Source organism: Somniosus microcephalus, chromosome 3, assembly GCF_052327205.1.
Source record: "Somniosus microcephalus isolate GS21.2 chromosome 3, FLI_Smic_1.0, whole genome shotgun sequence".
In the NCBI taxonomy this organism is placed as follows: domain Eukaryota; kingdom Metazoa; phylum Chordata; class Chondrichthyes; order Squaliformes; family Somniosidae; genus Somniosus; species Somniosus microcephalus.
In genome coordinates this window covers 336,537,609-336,556,029 of record NC_140989.1, presented here as the reverse complement: position 1 = coordinate 336,556,029, position 18,421 = coordinate 336,537,609, and positions in this window count along the sequence as shown.

Below are 18,421 nucleotides of genomic sequence, written 5' to 3'. Positions count from 1 at the left end.
TAGCTTTTCGGAGGTTGCCGAGTTAACCCCCTCCAGGATTGTAGCCTGGGCCTGTTCATACTGTTCCTTCAACTTCTCAAACTCTGCTTGTAAAGAGTCATAGAGAAGAACTGGAATAAAATCCTGGCTTCCTGAAGATTCCTCTTCATTTGCTTCTTTCTGCAAATATTCTAACTCCTGAACATCATAAGGGAGATGTGATCGGTGATTGGTCACGATGGCTCTATGGTCGCTCTCTGCTTGAGCTAGCTGCTTCTGTTGTCTTTCCAGATTCTCCCATTCGGTGTCATAGAACTTTTTCATTGTTTTCATCTCTTGTACGAGACGGTAACTCAATTGTTCTAATTGTTGTCATAATTTGAAATAAAGTTGAGTCCGAGCTCGGTGTTCTTCCGTCATGGATATGTCCTTAAACTGAACAGACTCAGAATTCTCTGTCAAACTATGTTGTCGTTGTTCGGTGGAGATCTGTTCTGAAACTTTGTTCTTCTCTGGAGCATAAGCCTTTCTGCATGCCTTCGTTTTTCCAACCTTAGTCGGCAAGTCCATTTTAGCCTTGTCTTTCACATTTGGGTTGGTCTTATCGTCATCCGATTCAGAATCTGAGCTGATTGTCTGCACCGAGTCCTCACTCTTTATGGCTTTTAGATAGTGCCATTCCATGTCTATTTTCTTGATCCACTCCCATCCTAGAAGTGGTGGTCCTCCCTCAGGTAGTACGTATAAGTTCATTCTTGGGTGTTCTTTACCCCTATCTCTCACCTTGACTCTTATCTTTCCCATGGGGTATACTTTATGCCCCGTGTATGTCTGCAATACAAACTTGGTATCTCTTAAGGGTATATGTGAGAATAGCTGGTGGTAATCCCTTCGATTTATGACTGATAGAGCTGATCCAGTGTCCAACTCCATTTTCACTTGGACTCCAGCTATTTTTAGCATGACCCAGATAGTTTGTAGGTCAGCTTCCTTACTCACATTGTGAATTCTCAGACTACCCAGCTCCTGGCCGTTTGGGTCTGAGTCCGAATTCTGTTCGTCTGAACTCTTCTCAGCCACCTTGTGTACCTTGTTGTACTTTTCCTGTGATGGCTTCCTTTAGTTGTTGGTTCTTTGGTTGTTGGTCTTCTTCCCTGACCGGCATACCTTAGCTATGTGACCCAGTTTGCCACATTTCCTACATTCCTGGTTCTTAAACCAGCATTGGTTCTGGTCGTGTGTTGTCTTCCCACAACGATAACATTTTGTTGTTGTCGAGGTAATTTGATCCACACTGAGTGCCGCTGTCTTTAGCTGCAGTTCCCTTCGCTGCGGCTTCGTGCGATGCTGCAATAAGGACAGCCCTGTCAAGTGTAAGGTCGTTCTCTTCGAGTAGTCGCTTTTGCGTTCCTTCCTTTACCAATCCGCACACGAACTTGTCTCGCAATGCCTTAGTCAGATTCCCTCCAAACTGGCAGTATTTCGCTAGTCTACGCAGTTCGACCAAGTATTCTGCGTTGCTTTCGTCTTTCCGTTGCGTTCTCGCATAGAATTTGAATCGTTCCGCCAACATCAACGGTGTGGGGTTCAAGTGATCCTTCAGAACAGCCACAATATCATCGAAAGTCTGATCCGCCGGTTTAGCTGGTGATAGTAGATGCTTCAAGAGCCCGTATGTCTTCGCGGCCATCGAGTTTAGCAAGGTTATAGCTTTGTCATCTTCTTCTATTTTATTGGCCTCACAATAGATCTCAATGCGTTCCACATACGTGGCCCAGTCTTCTACCTCGGAATTAAAATCGTTGATGTTACCGCACTTAGGCATCTTCCTCTCTTCCTGATAAACACCACGAATTATTTCTTTAAAATTTTTTTTTTTTTTCAAGATGGCGGTTCCCGCGAAAATGGCGGTTTCCCGCGCTTATCTTCTCTCCCCGCCCACTTCAATGGCGGTTTCCCGCTTCTGTCTTCTTCCCCGCCTAATGGCGGCTTCCCACGTTTCTTCCCTGGCGGGAGGGGTACACTTACCCCACGGGCGACGGCCGCTGGCTTTCAGGTTCACAGCCTGCGCGTCGGCTTCAGTGCTTTCCCTTTTCTCGGCAGGGCAACCGGCGCTGGGTACACCCCGTTGACGGCGAACAGTTTCAGCCGCTGGGCTGGCTCTCGCTCAGTTCCCCTTGCTCGGGCTCTGTCTCTCTCCCGCTCGCTCGGCTCTACCGGCGCTGGGTACACCCCGTTGACGGAGAACAGTTTCAGCCGCTGGACTGGCTCTCGCTCAGTCTCCCTTGCTCGGGCTCTGTCTCTCTCCCGCTCGCTCGGCTCTACCGGCGCTGGGTACACCCCGTTGACGGAGAACAGTTTCAGCCGCTGGACTGGCTCTCGCTCAGTCTCCCTTGGTCGGCCCTGCCTCTCCCGCTCGCTCGGCTCCCAATCGCGCCTCCCAGCCCTCTCGCAGTCCGGTGCTTCCCTCCCCGGCTGCGGCTGAGTTTATCTCTTCCCGCGCCTACGTTCCCGGTCGCAGCGCTTCGTGGCTTTGGTCGCTGCCCGGCCTTTTTCGCCGGTCGCGGTCTAGCTGTCTCACAACGCCGTTGCGTCCCCCAGCCTGTCTGTACCACGGCTTCCTTGCTCCACGCTGCCCCAGTCTCAGCGCCTCTGGACCCGACTTCTGTCCGGCTCCTTTCCCCCTCGACCGTGGTCGAGTGCACCGCCCTTCTCCTCCGGTTATTCTTTTTACTTTCCCTTACTCACAGTCACCGTGGCCGCCTTGCTTCTCGTGCTGATCGGCTCACTCCTCACCGTGGCAGAAGGGACAGTCAGTGCCTGTTGCTGATGGAAGTCTTTGTCTCTGAAATCTTCCTCCTTTCCAGCTCTGCAGACTCGAGTTTTCTCCCAGCAGAATGACGAGGGCGGTTGCCTCTTCTCGACGCTCGTTAACTGCTTCGGAAGTATTGTTGCCGCAGGGTACGATCGGACTCGTCGCCACTGTAAAGTCTGTGGGTTGTTTAGTTAATTAATACACAGACTACCAGAGTAACTTAAAACAGGACTTTACTATTCGAAGGTCAGGGCGAATCTGCCCAATAAATCCTGACACAACACTTATATACTGGTGTGGTCACCGTCGGTATTACAGTATACAGAAGCCAAACAAAGTAGTGCCACACCTAAAATAGTTCTCTTAAAGGTGAACGGTTACATACAATAGTTCTCTTAAAGGTAGACGGGTACATACACTACACCTGGTAAGGCGAGGTGGATGACAAGTCAAGAAACTGGTTTATTTTGCAGAATACACATGACTGGAAAAAAAAGTAGCAATTGCAGACTGTTTTTTTTATTCCAAAAAAGCCTCCCATAACAACATGAAACAACAAAATCGTGCCAAATAGCAAACAGAACATTTTCTTCCGCTTTTTTTTATTTCCTTTCAGGTCAGCTGAGAAAGCCAACCTGGGCCTAGAAATTGGGTTTTGGCTTAGCCAGGGCTTTAGCGCCGGAAGTTAGTGCCGGCGCTAAGTCCCCCTGCGCGCGCCAAAAATTCAGTAGCGCCGCGCCCAAACGGCTGCCGGCGCTACTGAAGGGTCTTAGCGCCTGGAAAAGGGCGCTAACTGCCGTTTAGCGCCGCAATTCCGGCGCTGTGGCACCCGATGCGGTGCGGCAGGCTGGGGAAGTGCAGGCCTCCTCCTTCCGTTAAGGAGGAGCTGCCTGCACCCGGCCACGGCCCGCGCAAATCTGTTTAAAAATGAGCCCGGCACCTCGGACAAGTGCCGGGCTTGCATCTGTTCCGGGGGGGGAGGGGAGAAGTCCGGGGAGGGAGCTGCGGGCAGGCGGCCGGCGGGAAAGCGGCCGGCCGCCGCGGGGCCTTTAATGCGCCGGCGCAAACACATGTTGGACTCTGTTGCCAGAGTCTTAGTTGCGGCTGCCACGGGCGAGGCGGCCGCAACTGAATTTCGGCGCTGGGGCCCGTCGGCATGGCAACCGGGACGCTGCGCACACCGATGACATCATCGGTGCCGGCGCAGCGCTACCGGTGCAACGCCGCTTTAGGGCCCCAGGGAATTTTTCAACTGGCCATAACTCTGGCGCTAGTCCCTCTAGCGCCTCAAAAGCGGCACTAAGGCTAGTGAACTTCTAGGCCCTGTTATCTTAATTTCCAGACTAGGCCATGACCTAACTTCTCACAGCCTTACATATTCTCCCAGAACTTATATAAATATAAAGCCACACTACACAGAAAATCAACAAAAAAGGAACAGTTTATTACCTCTCAGTACAGCACCATAGCCACTGATCCTCAGGCCTCTCCCCCACACTGGTGGGGGAGACATACTTGCCACACCTCCTAGGTTACACGATACTGTAGTAATAAAAATAGTACAAGGTTTTACGTTATAAAAGATTAGCTCTCAGAAAATGTATATAGAAGTCATTGATTTACCAATGGAAGTATTTGTAATGAAGAAAAGCTGTGCAGTGTATCATACTGTGATTGTAACATTATGGCCGGGAATCTTCTCCGAGTCGCTACTAATCCACTGCCGTAACGAGTGTAATTGGGATTTCCACCACTCTTCCGGCAAAGTTACAGTAGCGGTGCGGGCACAGCTCCCAGGAAATTCCCAGCTATATTTGGCGATTAAATATTCAATAGATCTTGCGATTTTTAATCCTAGTCTAAATAGGTCTAAATTCTGGGTGTAGAGAAAGGTTATGATCAGGGTGGACAATCAGATCAACATAATAGTTAATTTGGTCTGCTCTCTTCCAACCATTGGTTAAACTGGTAGATCTCAGCACAATTTAGAAAACTGGTCCTGCCCGAATAAACAGGGTTACCCAATTCAAACAGGCAGAAAATTCAGTAAATTCCAGATTTCCACCAAAATTCAATTTACCACTTTATGGACAGCTCGAAGATTTCTCTCTCTACTTCTTGCATTTGACAAATTGAGGATGTCTGATATCTCTTATACGAATAAACGCTGGGAAATCATGGCCACCTTAAATTAAATTCGCTTTTAAGAGCAATCAAGGTCCTAAACTGAGTAAAAACCAGCCAGAATCTGACTCGCAATTGTTAGATGCACAAGATTCCTGCAAGCTTCTAAATCACCATCCTCAGCTTCATGTAAACACACATCAGAGTTCAAGATGACATTACAACCTAGCGAGAGGATGAATAGTCTGAACACTTGCAAGATTACCAGCTATTCTTGCCATCTGTCCTATTCACCACGTTGTTTAAAAAAATTCAGCATTCTGTACATGTGCAGTCCGGCAGACATCGCAATACATGTATACATAGAATAACATAAAATTACATCCAATTTTACAGCACACAAACAGGCCATTCAGTCCATCAGGTCTATGCCAACGTTTATCCTCCAGACGAGCCTCCACCCACCTTACTTCCTCTCTCCCTATCAACATATCTATCAACATTCTGTTCCTTTCTCCCTCATGTACTTATCAAGCCACCCCTTAAATGCATCTGTGCTGATTGCCTCAACTACTCCACATGGTAATGAGTTCCACATTCTCTGAGTAATTTCTTATTAGATTTATTAGTGACTATCTTACAATTATGGCCACCAGTTTTGGACTCCCACACAAGTGGAAACATCTTCTCTATGTTTACCCTATCGGACCCCTTCATAATTTTAAATACGTCTGTCAGGTCATCTTAGTCTTCTCGTTTCCAGAGAAAGGAGCCACAGACTGTTCAGTCTTTCCTGATAGTTAGAACCTCTCTTTTCTGGCACCGATTTAAAAAAAAAAGAAAGAATTTTTCGTAAATGTTACTAATTAAATGTTACCATTAATAACACTTTGTTTTATAACTTCTGCAAACTAATATATAATATTAGAGATGGGAGTGGGTGTATAACTATCAGTGCCTCTTTTAAAAAGTAGACAATTAAAACAAATAGGGGGAGAAATTCGGTTGGCAGTGCCTCCAATTAGCGCCTAAAGAGGCCGAGAAGTGGGGCGTTAGCTAATTTTCGGCCGGGCACAGTGAACCCAGCGCCTCCTCCCATATTGAGTGGGCATTTTGCGCTGGCTCTAAACTTTAGCGCCCGCTCGCGGGCGCAGGCAGATCATGACGTCATTTCAGTGTGCAACGCCTTTTGGGCGCCCCGGACCGGAAATTCAGTGTTGCGCCCCTCCGTTCCGCCTGGCGCTAATAAGGACTGCTTACCCGGAATGTTCCCCAGTCGCTCTCGGGTTAGGGGGGCGCTCTTTAAAGGGGACTGCACTGGTATAAAAGCGGCAGCCATTTTGGGAGCACAACTTCCTCGAGACTTTCACAGAGTTGCTGAGCTGCACTCTGAGAGCCATTGCACCAGTGAGCCAGCGCTGGCCAGAGGAACTTCAGCCTTCTGACCATCACCTTGCTGCTGTTGAGCATTTACAACGTTTACAATTTCTTGTGCGCTATTATTATGGGGGCTGCATTGGAGGGGAACATCCTGCTGCTGAACCATCTGGAAAGGGCACAGAGACGCAGGGAGAGAGGGGCAGGAATGGCCAGATGGAGGAGGGCCAACAGACGTCGCCACACCAGATCTTACGCTGCCAGGGTTTTCTGACAGCAGTTCTGTTACTTGAACATGTCAGAGGAGCAGTGTCTTAGAAGGCTGCGCTTCAGAAAGGAGGTGGTGACTGAGCTGTGCCACCTGCTTCAGCCAGATCTGCAGCCTCAGATAAGGTGCAGGACCTCTCTGTTGGTGGCTGTCAAAATGACTGTTGCCCTGAATTTCTATGCGAGCGGCTCCTTCCAGGCCGCAACTGGGGACATCGCTAACATATCGCAGTTTGCGGTGCATTGCTGCATCCGTCAAGTAACAGATGCCCTATTTAAAAGGAGGCAGCAGTACATCTCCTTCCCTGTGACACTGGAGAAGCAGCGGGAGCGTGCAGAGAGCTTCGCAGCAATAGCGGACTTCCCCATGGTGCAGGGCGCCATTGACTGCACGCACGTGGCTTTGCGGGCGCTTGTTTTGAATCCGGAGGAGTTCCGCAACCGCAAGGGGTTCCATTCCTTGAATGTTCAGCTGGTCTGTGACCACCAACAGCTGATCCTCGCAGTCAATGCGCAGTTCCCTGGCAGCAGCCACGACGCCTTCATCCTGCGCCAGACTTCAGTTGCAGACCTATTCGAGGCCCCGGGTAACCCAGGAGGCTGGCTTCTCGGTGACAAGGGCTATCCTCTGTGCCCATGGCTGATGACGCCGCTCCGTTCACCCAGCACTCCTGCTGAAGAGCGCTTCAATGCGAGCCATCAGGCGACAAGGAACATTGTGGAGCACACAATCGGTGTGCTGAAGCAGCGGTTCCGCTGTCTGGACCATTCCGGAGGCGCCTTGCAGTACTCACCAGAGCGAGTCTCCCACTTCGTCGTAGTCTGTTGCATGCTGCATAACCTCGCCATCCTACACACCCAGCCAATGCCACCAGCCATTGAAGCACCAGCGGAGGAGGAGGAGGAGGAGGAGGAGAAGGACCAAGACGGGAGGGAGGTACAAGCTGGAAGGGCCGTTCGTCAGAGGCTGATAACAAGCCGCTTCTAGGCCCCTCTGACGGAATGCTTGGTGCCATTCGATGAGGAGGAATGGAACCGTCCGGATAACCCAAAGCCTATGAAGGTCAGTGAATGTAAATATCAGACATGGCCAATGTAAATTTAAAAAGTTGTTTATTTTGCTAAATGTGCTTCCTTCCAACATGACAAAGCAATGGCAACAGAAAGCAAAACTAACACTCTAACACATAAGTGGCTTGCACACCCGGGAGACTATCCAAAACATTACTAACATTCAGACCAGCATCCATGGCCTTGATATCTACAAATAAGACGTCTCAGCAGCACCTTCTACTCTTTCCCCCTTGATGGTGATCTACTTCTCTTGCGAGATCGGCCCCTTCCCTCCCTGCAGCTCCTCCGTAATGGGACCCCAGTGGCTGCATCAAGGCTGGGGGAGGCCTGCTGGCTGTTCGAAAGCGCAGATGCCCCTGAGGGACGTCCTGGACGACCTCTGGCCTTGGAGGGCCCGGATGCTGACTGCTCCAACTGTGCATGGGTGGAAGCAGTCTGTCCTGCAGGTGGTGGCAGCTGCAGTGGAGACGTGCCAGCGGTAGCATCAGGAATGCTGACATCCTGAGAGCGGACAGCAGCTCCCTGGTCGACCGACACACTGGCACTCTGACGGGGCAGCACCGCAGCATGCGCACCAATCGGCTGGTCCACAGATTGATGCCCTGCTGTGGTGCTGCAAGGGCCCCGGGTAATCCCGCCTGATCCAGCGAGGGTGGCAGCAGTCATTGGTCGCGTGGCCTCAATATGCGTCTGCATGAGACCAGCGAGTGACTGTGTGGCAGCACTCAGCACTTGCGTGGCAGGTGCCAGTGCTTCGGTGAAGCCCTGGACAGTCCTTTCCAGTGCTGCCCCGAAGCCGTGGACAGTCCTTTCCAGTGTCTCGATGGATTCAGGCATCCTTGCCACTGCAGCCATGAGCTCAGTGTGCCTGAGCCGAGCCTGGGCGCTCATTTCTGCGAGGGAACGCACCTCTTCTGCGCTCTGTGCAGCAGTACTCGTGGCCTGACTCGCCCTCCGGGGAGACGGCCCCCGAGCTTCCCTACCCCCCTTGCGTTGCTGCAGCCCGCTGGTTCCTGGAACTGCTTCCTCCTCAGAGCATTCCCCCCCGCTCCCCTCCAGGGAAGTAGTCTCCCCAGTCTGCAGAGGGGCTGGCTCGCCTGAGGGTGGCAGGGATGGTCCAGCTTCCTCCTGCTCGTCGCCTCCGGAGTCAGTGGCAGTGGCAGCTTGAGGGCCCGGCTCCCGAGCTGGTGATGCAGCATCTGAAAGCAGGGAGGTGGAAGAGTGGCTTTAGCGAAAAGACAGGGTGGCAGCAAGGGATGCATGAGTGCTGCAATGCTCTGACATGGGTCCAGAGTGAAAAAGCATGCTGGTGGGGGAAGAAGTGGAAGGAGAGAGTTCAAAAAGGTGATGACCTTACCATCGCTGTGCACAATGGGGTCGGCAGCTCCAGTGGTGACAGGACCACTCATCCGGCCTCCAACAATCTGGTGGACTCGTTCCTCCAGGTCCGTCAGTGTCTGCAGCTGAAGAGGGCCTCCTCCAGTACGAAGCTGCTCCCTCCGGTTCCTGGCCAGCTTGGCCTGCAGGAGAAAGGACAGGAAGTGATGAAACATGCTGGCCTGAGCTGACATCACATGCCCCCATGGTAGAATAGCCCTTCCATTATGCATTGAGCTGACATCACATGCCCCCCATGGTAGAATAGCCCTTCCATTATGCATTGAGCTGACATCACATGCCCCCCATGGTAGAATAGCCCTTCCATTATGCATTGAGCTGAATGTGCGTGTGTGTTTCCAGAAAGGGCCATGGGTGCTGGCTGACAGATGGCCATTGGGGCTTCGCGGACCCTCTGGCCATAATGTCAGGTACAGATGGAGGGATGAAGAAGATGGTGAAAAAGGCACTCACCCTAACGACCCGAGTGAGGTCGTTGAACTTCTTCCTGCATTGCACAGGAGAAGCACAGCGCCGATTTTGAGGCCTACAAGGCGCAGAGTGTGGTTGCTGCTCCTAATTGACCCGCCCCTTTAAGAGCTGGCCGGCGCCAGCATGTCTCGGGGTAATCGATTATTGACAGCACCTGCGCTGCACCCGGCCGCCGACATATTGAGTAGCGCCGCCGGGTTAGCGCCTTAAGACTCCCGTGCAGCGCCTGAATCAATGCCGCAATCACCTTTAGGGGCGCAGCAACCCAATATCGCTCGAGGTGGCGATAAGTTGCGCCTGGCGATAAAATTTGCGCAGCGCCAATTCTAACGCCCCAAACGGGGCTATACCCAATATCTCCCCCATAAGGCTTAATGTACCTTTTTCAGTGTGTTTCTGTACCTAACATCAATTGGAGGACTGGAATAAAGGGAAAGAGCTCAATTAACATACACATTAAAATGATAAGATTGCCAAAGCACTCCAGATTATTGACAATAGTAATTCTTTTTTGAGACTATTTTAACCTCTTATTTCCCCCAGAGTCCTTTCTAGGTCATGTACCTCTTGCTCTTAGAAAACGGGAGCGGTGACCTGCAGCCAGGCCAACAGAAGGTGTATGAGAGTGAAGGGTCTCCATCTGATTTTTTTCTCTTACTTTGGCTTCTGCTCTATATCTCCTGCAGCGGAATGGCTGTGATCACGAATTCAGGTAAGTATGGAGACTGAACTTGCATTCCAACATTTCACACCTAATCTGAGCCATCTTTTGTCTCCACTAGTCCTATCACCATCTCGTCTCGTTTTGAATACCTCTTAATGGCCCAGAAATTCAGGTCGGGGGCTTCCCGCGGGTGTAAGCCCCCGACCTGCACTTACCTTGTGCGCCGGCAGTTGAGCTCTGGGCTCCCGTGGAATCCGCTCCGGGGCCTGCTCCAACTCCCGGCGCGCTGTGCTTGCGTGTCCCAGGGGCGCAGTTAGTGCGATGCGTCCCCTGGGATCACGTGAGCCATGGGCAGCCAATCAGAGGAGGGAAAAGCCCATTCATAAGATTGACAGGAAGACCTGTCTAAACTTATGAATATACAGGCCCCAAAATAACAGTAAACCTTCAAATAATTTTTTTTTTAAATCACACTTTTTAAATAAACTATAAATTACATTAAATAACTATTTTAAACAACAATTTAAATTTTTGAAAAAAATAATTTTATAAAAAAACAGGGCTAAAAATAAACTTACCTTGCTTTAAAGTATTTAAAAATAATAAACCTGTGGAAAAAATGTTTTAATTTTAATTAATTGACTACTTACCTTTTAAAATGCAGGCCTTACGCCTGGTTTTTACATTTCTAAAATCTAAAGACTTACCCTCACGGAAAACCTGTAAAAAAAACTTAAGTTCAAAGCGCACGCGCAGACTCCCGCGCGCACGCGTTCGACCTCTGAACCCCTTCGTTCAGAGGAACGGAAGTGCCGGTTTCCCGCGCATGCGCAGTGCATGCAAGAAACCGGCACTTCCATCGGGTCCACGCGTGAGTACCCCGTGCGTACTCACGCGTTGGGACCCGAATTTCTGGGCCAATGTCTCTTCACTTCTTTTGTTCTCTCCCAGCCCTGCCTTTCGATCTATTTCATTTCCTTTCCAGTTTTGAAAAAGGATTTCGACCCGAAACGTCGACTCTATTTTCTCTCCACGGATGTTGCCTGGCCTGCTGAGTTTTTCCAGCATTTTCTGTTGTTATTTTGCATTCCACCACTCTGTTACGTTGCAATTCCTGTTCCAGCATACTAGAACAAAGTTTTCTCCTGGCTATCAAGGGATGTGGAGATCGGGCGGGAAAGTGGAGTTGAGGTCGATGATCAGCCATAATCTTATTGAATGGCGGCGCAGGCTCAAGGGGCCATATGGCCCACTCCTGCTCCTATTTCTTATGATTACATACAGGGGTAATGCACTTGATCCATCTATTTGGATTAAGCACTGAGCCCAGGTTGAGACACCAGGGCCGCGAAATTCCGCTCTGTAGCACCGTTAGTTATGGTTGTTTTTTTTAAAATCACGTACACCCTGCTTCCACCCACTTCCAGTGCGGCTCGCGCTGGTCACTATCTTGGTAAGAGTGATAGCACGGGTGGCACGTGCGTGCACTGCCAGTATGCAGAGTAGGCAGATCGTGACATCAGTCAGCATGTAATGCTGATTTGATGCATGACCTGCTAATTTGAACCTCACTAATCCTTCCATCTCCTAGTCCTGCACAGAGGCTCTTTAAGCCAGGAGAGGGGATTTCATTATCATCTCTCTGAACAGAGAGAAACAGGAGGAGTGCGAACGTGGCTTTGCCAGGATAGTGGGCTTCCCCATGGTGCAGGGTGCCATCGCCTGCACACATGTGGCTTTGTGGGCACCACATCTCAATGGTGAGATGTACCATAACCACAAATTCTACCACTCACTTAATGTGCAGTTGGTGTGCGACCACGCCCAGCACATCATGCTGGTGAATACTCATTATCCTTGCACCAGTCATGATGCCTTCATCCTGCGCCAGACCGCTGTGCTAACAATCTTCCAGCCACCATGTCAAACCCATTACTCGTGGCCAGCACTTATATAATGAGAGCCATGCTGCCACAAGGAACATCATTGAGCAGACCAACGAGATGCTGAAGCAATGGTTCCGCTGCCTTGACCGCTCAGGAGGAGCCCTCCAGTACTCGCCAGAGCTGGTGTCCCAATTCGTGGTGGTCTGCTGCATCCTCCACAACTTGGCCATCAAGGGGGCGCAGTCTTGCCACCATGGGTTCTGCCACCACCTCAGGAGGAGGAGGTGGAGGAGGAGGAGGAGGTGGAGGAGGAGGAAGAAGGGAGGAGGAGGAGGAGGAGGAAGGGAGGAGGAGGAGGAGGAGGAGGAAGGGAGGAGGAGGAAGGGAGGAGGAGGAGGAGGAGGAAGGGAGGAGGAGGAGGAGGAGGAGGTGGAGGAGGAGGAAGAAGGGAGGAGGAGGAGGAGGAGGAAGGGAGGAGGAGGAGGAGGAGGAGGAAGGGAGGAGGAGGAAGGGAGGAGGAGGAGGAGGAGGAAGGGAGGAGGAGGAGGAGGAAGGGAGGAGGCAGCATGTACATCCACATTCAGGGCGGACTGCCCATGAGCGCATCATCGGACCCTGGTTCCCCTGAAATAAAACCCAGATCACCGTTGCTCAGCATTTCCCCACCTTACCATCCCTCTGTCACAGAACATCACAGCGTCCTCTTGGGCACAAAGCGGAAATGAAAGCCACCACAAAACACACATTCCAAACCAAACTTACAAATGAATCAATCAAATATTACATAACCAAGTCAACTAATCACCCTTGTGCATTCCCTTAATGCCTGTCTTCAGTGTGCCTTTGTCCGTCCTAGTGCGCCTATGGAGTGCTACCCCAGTGGCTGCAGCATGGCTGGTGGAAGGCTGCTGACTTTTAGTGGGTAAGACTGCAGATGGCCTTGCAGGATAACCTCGAGCAGCTCTGGGCCAAGACGGCCTGGCAGTGGACTGCACCACCTTGGCATGGGCGGCGGCAGTCTGGGCTGGCTGGCTGACGGGCAGCAACAAGGGCACTGGTGGAGTGACAGTGGTGGAAGTATGAATGCTGTCATCCTGAGAGAGGTCAGCAGGTTCCTATCCACGGAGCCAACACCTGGGGCAGCGCCTCAGCAATCTTGGTAATCTGCTGGAGGAAAGATTGCTGAACTGCTGTGACGCCCTATAAGTCCCTTTCAATACTAGTAAATGCAGCAACGATGGCAGCAAGCTGACCTTGCGTGGTAGCAAGGTGAGCCTGCATGACAGAAGTCTGAGCTTCCACTGCAGCACTCAGACATTGGGTCACTTCTGCTTGTGCTGCAATGGATGCTGCGACACCGCCCATCACACGCTGCACCCTGGTTGGGTCCACAAGTGCGCTAATGGAGTTGCCCATCACCTCCATCCTGGAAATCATGGGCTTCAAGCTCTGCACAAAACCCTGTGCAAAGTTGGTGCCGGACTCCTCCATGCTCCTCAACAATGACAACAGGCTTTCTGGCAGGCATGTCAATGCACCAAGCATTTCTGTGTGCATGCCCATCAGCGCTCTTCTGTAGGCCGCCCCATCGAAGTCCTCATCTCAGTCCTGTGCAGCAGAACTCATGTGTGGCCTTATCCTCTGGGGAACTGGCACCTGGGCTACCCTTTCCCTCTGATGTGGCTGGCAGTGTGGGCAATGTGAGAGTTGTGGGTGTGAGGCTTGCAGCAGTGGTAAGTGTGTGAGGGTGAGATGAAGCTATGAATGTGAGGTATGAGTTGTGATTGATAGACATTGTTGACAGGTGAGTGATGGGTGTGGTGCATTGAGCAGTGTGCGAGGCTAGTGGTGCAGTTGGTAGGAGACGGCTTTTGCAGATGCATTCACTGACCTTGACCACTCATGTGAGGTCATTGAACTTTTTGCGGCACTGGACCCAGGTCCTGGGGGCAACACTGCTGCCAGTGACAGCTTCAGCGATCTGCTCCCATTGCCTTCTGACTACGTATTGAGAGGGCCTCCTGGCCCTCTGCGAGTAGAGGACCTCTCTCCTCCTATCCACCCCCTACACTAAAGATTCTAGTACTGCATCGGAAAACCTTGGTGCCCTTTCTCTACCATGTTGAGCCATTTCATTGTCACTGAGGCCTTGACAAGCACTTTCAGCAGCTGCTGAATACAGAATGCACCTCACCTTTAAGAGGTGCAGGCTGCCTTTAAGAAGTGGAGGCTAGTTTTAAATAGAGCTAGCCTTGCACAAGCCTGGGGCCCCTGCTGAGCACTCAGCAGCATGGGTAGTGATGACCTGCACGCTGGAATCAAGTAAATGTACAGGCAGCGCAAAATTTCCATGCTGCCTACATCACTATGAACGGGTGCGGGCTAATTCAAATCACAATCTCCACACCTCCTTTTTTGGGCTGAATTGAAATTCTAGGCTCAGGACTTGATATAAACACAGCATTAGCTCTATTCTAACTTTTCAGTGACCGATCGGCAAAGCTCACTAGTTGGCGAAGTGACCCCCCGCATTTTGAGGCCATGACCTCGTTTAAATTTGGCAGGCGAGCTGTAGGGCATCAAACAGCCATCTCCATGCAGCTCGGCAGATTGAGGCCTCAAGATCAGGCCGGAACAGTCCCCAAGCGAGTTAATGTGGGGTGGGGGAGATGGGGGGGGGGGGGGTCACGATCGCAGAGGGGGTCCCGTGGCAGCAGCAGCCCAAAATTTTTTTGTGGGGCCTGGAGCATCATTGGACCCCGATTTCGATATTAAAAGGGGCCTGTTGCGTGAAATAGGCGGGTGCTTTGGATACCCAGCATAGGCCCCTTTCAAAATGGAGCTGGCCACATTGCCAGTGTTAACAGGGGGTGGGGAGGTGGTGGGGGTGGTAAGTTGATTGACCCCATTTTGATGCCGTTACCGCCCCGTTAATGCCAAGCAAAGGCAGTCAAAACTGACCCCCATGAGCTTGCAATGCACCTGGCCCAGTGCTTGGAAGTAGGACAAATCCGACCCGGCCAATTACCGTCCCATCAGTCTACTCTCAATCATCAGCAAAGTGATGGAAGGTGTCGTCGACAGTGCTATCAAGTGGCACTTACTCAGCAATAACCTGCTAACTGACGTCCAGTTTGGGTTCCGCCAGGGCCACTCAGCTCCTGACCTCATTACAGCCTTGGTCCAAACATGGACAAAAGAGCTGAACTCAAGAGGTGATGTGAGAGTGACTGCCCTTGACATCAAGGCAGCATTTGATCGAGTGTGGCATCAAGGAGCCCTAGCAAAACTGAAGTCAATGGGAATCATGGGGAAAACTCTCCATTGGTTGGAATCATACCTAGCACAAAGGAAGTTGGCTGTGGTTGTTGGAGGTCATTCATCTCAATCACATGACATCACTGCAGGAGTTCCTCAGGGCAGTGTCCTAGGCCCAACCACCTTCAGCTGTTTCATCAATGACCTTCCCTCCATCATAAGGTCAGAAGTGGGGATGTTCGCTGATGATTGCACACTGTTCAGCACCATTCGAGACTCGTCAGATACTGACGCAGTCCGTGTCCATATGCAGCAAGACCTGGACAACATTCAGACTTGGGCTGACAAGTGGCAAGTAACATTCGCACCACACAAGTGCCAGGCAATGACCATCTCCAACAAGCGAGACTCTAACCATCTCCCCTTGACATTCAATGGCATTACCATCGCTGAATCCCCCACTATCAACATCCTGGGGGATTACCATTGATCAGAAACTGAACTGGACCAGCCATATAAATACTGTGGCTACAAGAGCAGGCCAGAGGCTGGGAATTCTGCGGCGAGTGTCTCACCTCCTGATTCCCCAAAGCCTTTCCACCATCTACAAGGCACAAGTCAGGAGTGTGATGGAATACTCTCCACTTGCCTGGATGAGTGCAGCTCCAACAACACTCAAGAAGCTCGACACCATTCAGGATAAAGCAGCCCGCTTGATTGGCACTCCATCCACCACCTTCAACATTCACTCCCTCCACCACCGGCGCACTGTGGCTGCAGTGTGTACCATCTACAAGATGCACTGCAGCAACTCGCCAAAGCTCCTTCAACAGCACCTTCCAAACCCGCAACCTCTACCAATTAGAAGGACAAGGGCAGCAGACGCATGGGAACATCACCACCTACAAGTTCCCCTCCAAGCCACACACCATCCTGACTTGGACCTGTATCGCCGTTCCTTCACTGTCGCTGGGCCAAAATCCTGGAACTCCCTTCCTAACAGCATTGTGGGTGTACCTACACCATATGGACTGCAGCGGTTCAAGAAGGCGGCTCACCGCCATCTTCTCAAGGGCAATTAGGGATGGGCACTAAATGCAGGCCTAGCCAGCGATGCCCACATCCCATCAATGAATTTAAAAAAAAAGTATTAATGGTTAATGCATGTGGATCTATGTAATTGAGAGTAGTTGAGACTGGGTTAGTGTTAGTGTTTCCTTTAAACAGATGTGACCTTCTCTGTAATGCCTTCCTTCAATCTCTGTTTATGTCACATTCAACGTTTTGCTGTGAATTTTCAGTGGAATGAAAATGCACAAATGTGCGCAACAGCATCCAGGAGTGAAGAAAATATTGTCCCCTTAATGCAGTGCTCTGAAATATCCGCTGAAGAAACTTGATTGCGTTGATGCAGGTTGCAACTGATTGAAATCCCTGCTCTACGCTTGGCCAGATACATAGCTGGGAGCTTGCAAGAGACGGCAAATTGACCCTATTTGACACTTCTCGTAGTTTGACGCCAAGGGAGCTCTGCCAAATGTTAGACCTATTGGATTCAGCCTGGAACAGGCCGCTGCAGCTAATCCCTTCACTAACATGATTCAATCCAGAGGGAAAGTAAAGCACGAACAAAGGAAAGGAAACACTCCAATGTGGTTTGATTAAACCACAAGAAAGAGCTGGCAAGTGGCCAAAACCATTATCTTTAGCAAGATCAAAGAATCTCATACACAGAATGTGTTGTGAGGGAGGGGAAAAAAAGAAAAGCGTGGTTTTAAATGCAGTGACGTTTATAGATATGTATGGCAGTGAGAATAGCAGGTGCTGTGAAATGCTAATGGGAGTACAAGATTTGATTGTGAAAAGGGAATGTATGAAGTAAGTATTCCTTGCAGTTCCATATAACCTTTCCCAGGAGAGTGGGGGCAGACAGATGATTAGCAGCCCTCCTTTCTCCATTAGTATAACTTCATTAATAAAATATTTATCTTCTTCACAGCAGAAGATTCTTAACAAAATGCAGTGGCCCAGAAATTCGGGTCCCAATGCGTGAGTATGCATGGGGTACTCACGCGTAGGCCCAACGAAAGTGCTGGTTTCGTGCATGCACTTCCGTTCCCCTGAAAGAAGAGGTTCAGTGGTCGAACACGTGCGCCAGAGAGGCAGCACGTGCGCATTGAACTTACGTTTTATTTGCAGGTTTCTCCGGGAGGGTAAGTCTCCAGCAGTTACATTTTTAAAAAGCAGGCACAAGGCCTGCTTTTAACAAGGTAAGTGGTGAATTAATTAAAATTAAAACATTTTTGCCACAGGTTTATTATTTTTAAATACTTTAAAGAAAGGTGTGGGAGACTACAGTCTCCCGCGTAAAGAAATAGGCAACACAGCGAGCTACAAGAAATAGGTCTTTACTCCAACTCTCACAATACAGTACTGAATTCATAAAGCCCGCGAACCTGTGATGACTCACGGATTGGTCACCTGCTGGAACCTGATTGGTTTTCCTTCTCTCAGCAGCAGGCGAGTCTGAACATGCCTTATTCCTCTCAGCTTGCAACTGTCTTGTGGGGGGAGGGGAATACAGCAGTTAAAAGGGGATTATATAGGTTTATCTACATACACACAGTGTTTCCCCAATGTGGTAACGCCACATACGCCCCCCCAGAATCCTCGTTAACTGTAAAAGTCAGTCTCTGCGGAGGTTTGACCAAACGGCCGTAGCGGCTGTAGTAGCCATCTGGTGTGTGAGGAGGGCTGTCTGGGAGGTCGGCCGGTTGGTTCGTCGGCTGGTCTGGCGGCTGGTCTGCCGGTGGGCTGGCTGGACGGGCTGCCGGCGAAGGTGGGGCGGCGGCCGGGAAGTAAGGTTCTGGCGTGTCTTAGTCCTCTTGTGGGGCCGCCGCCAACGCGGGAGGTCTGCCCCGCCATGGGGGAAGAGCCGGACGAAACGGGAAGCTGAGGTCCAGGTGCGCCGGTTTGAGGCGGTCTACTGAAATAAAGTGCAGCTTCCCGCCGACGTCGATAAGAAAAGCTTTGTCCCCCGTCTCCAATACTGAGAAGGGGCCGGTGTATGGTGCCTGCAGCGGGCCTCTGTGCGCGTCCCGGCGCACG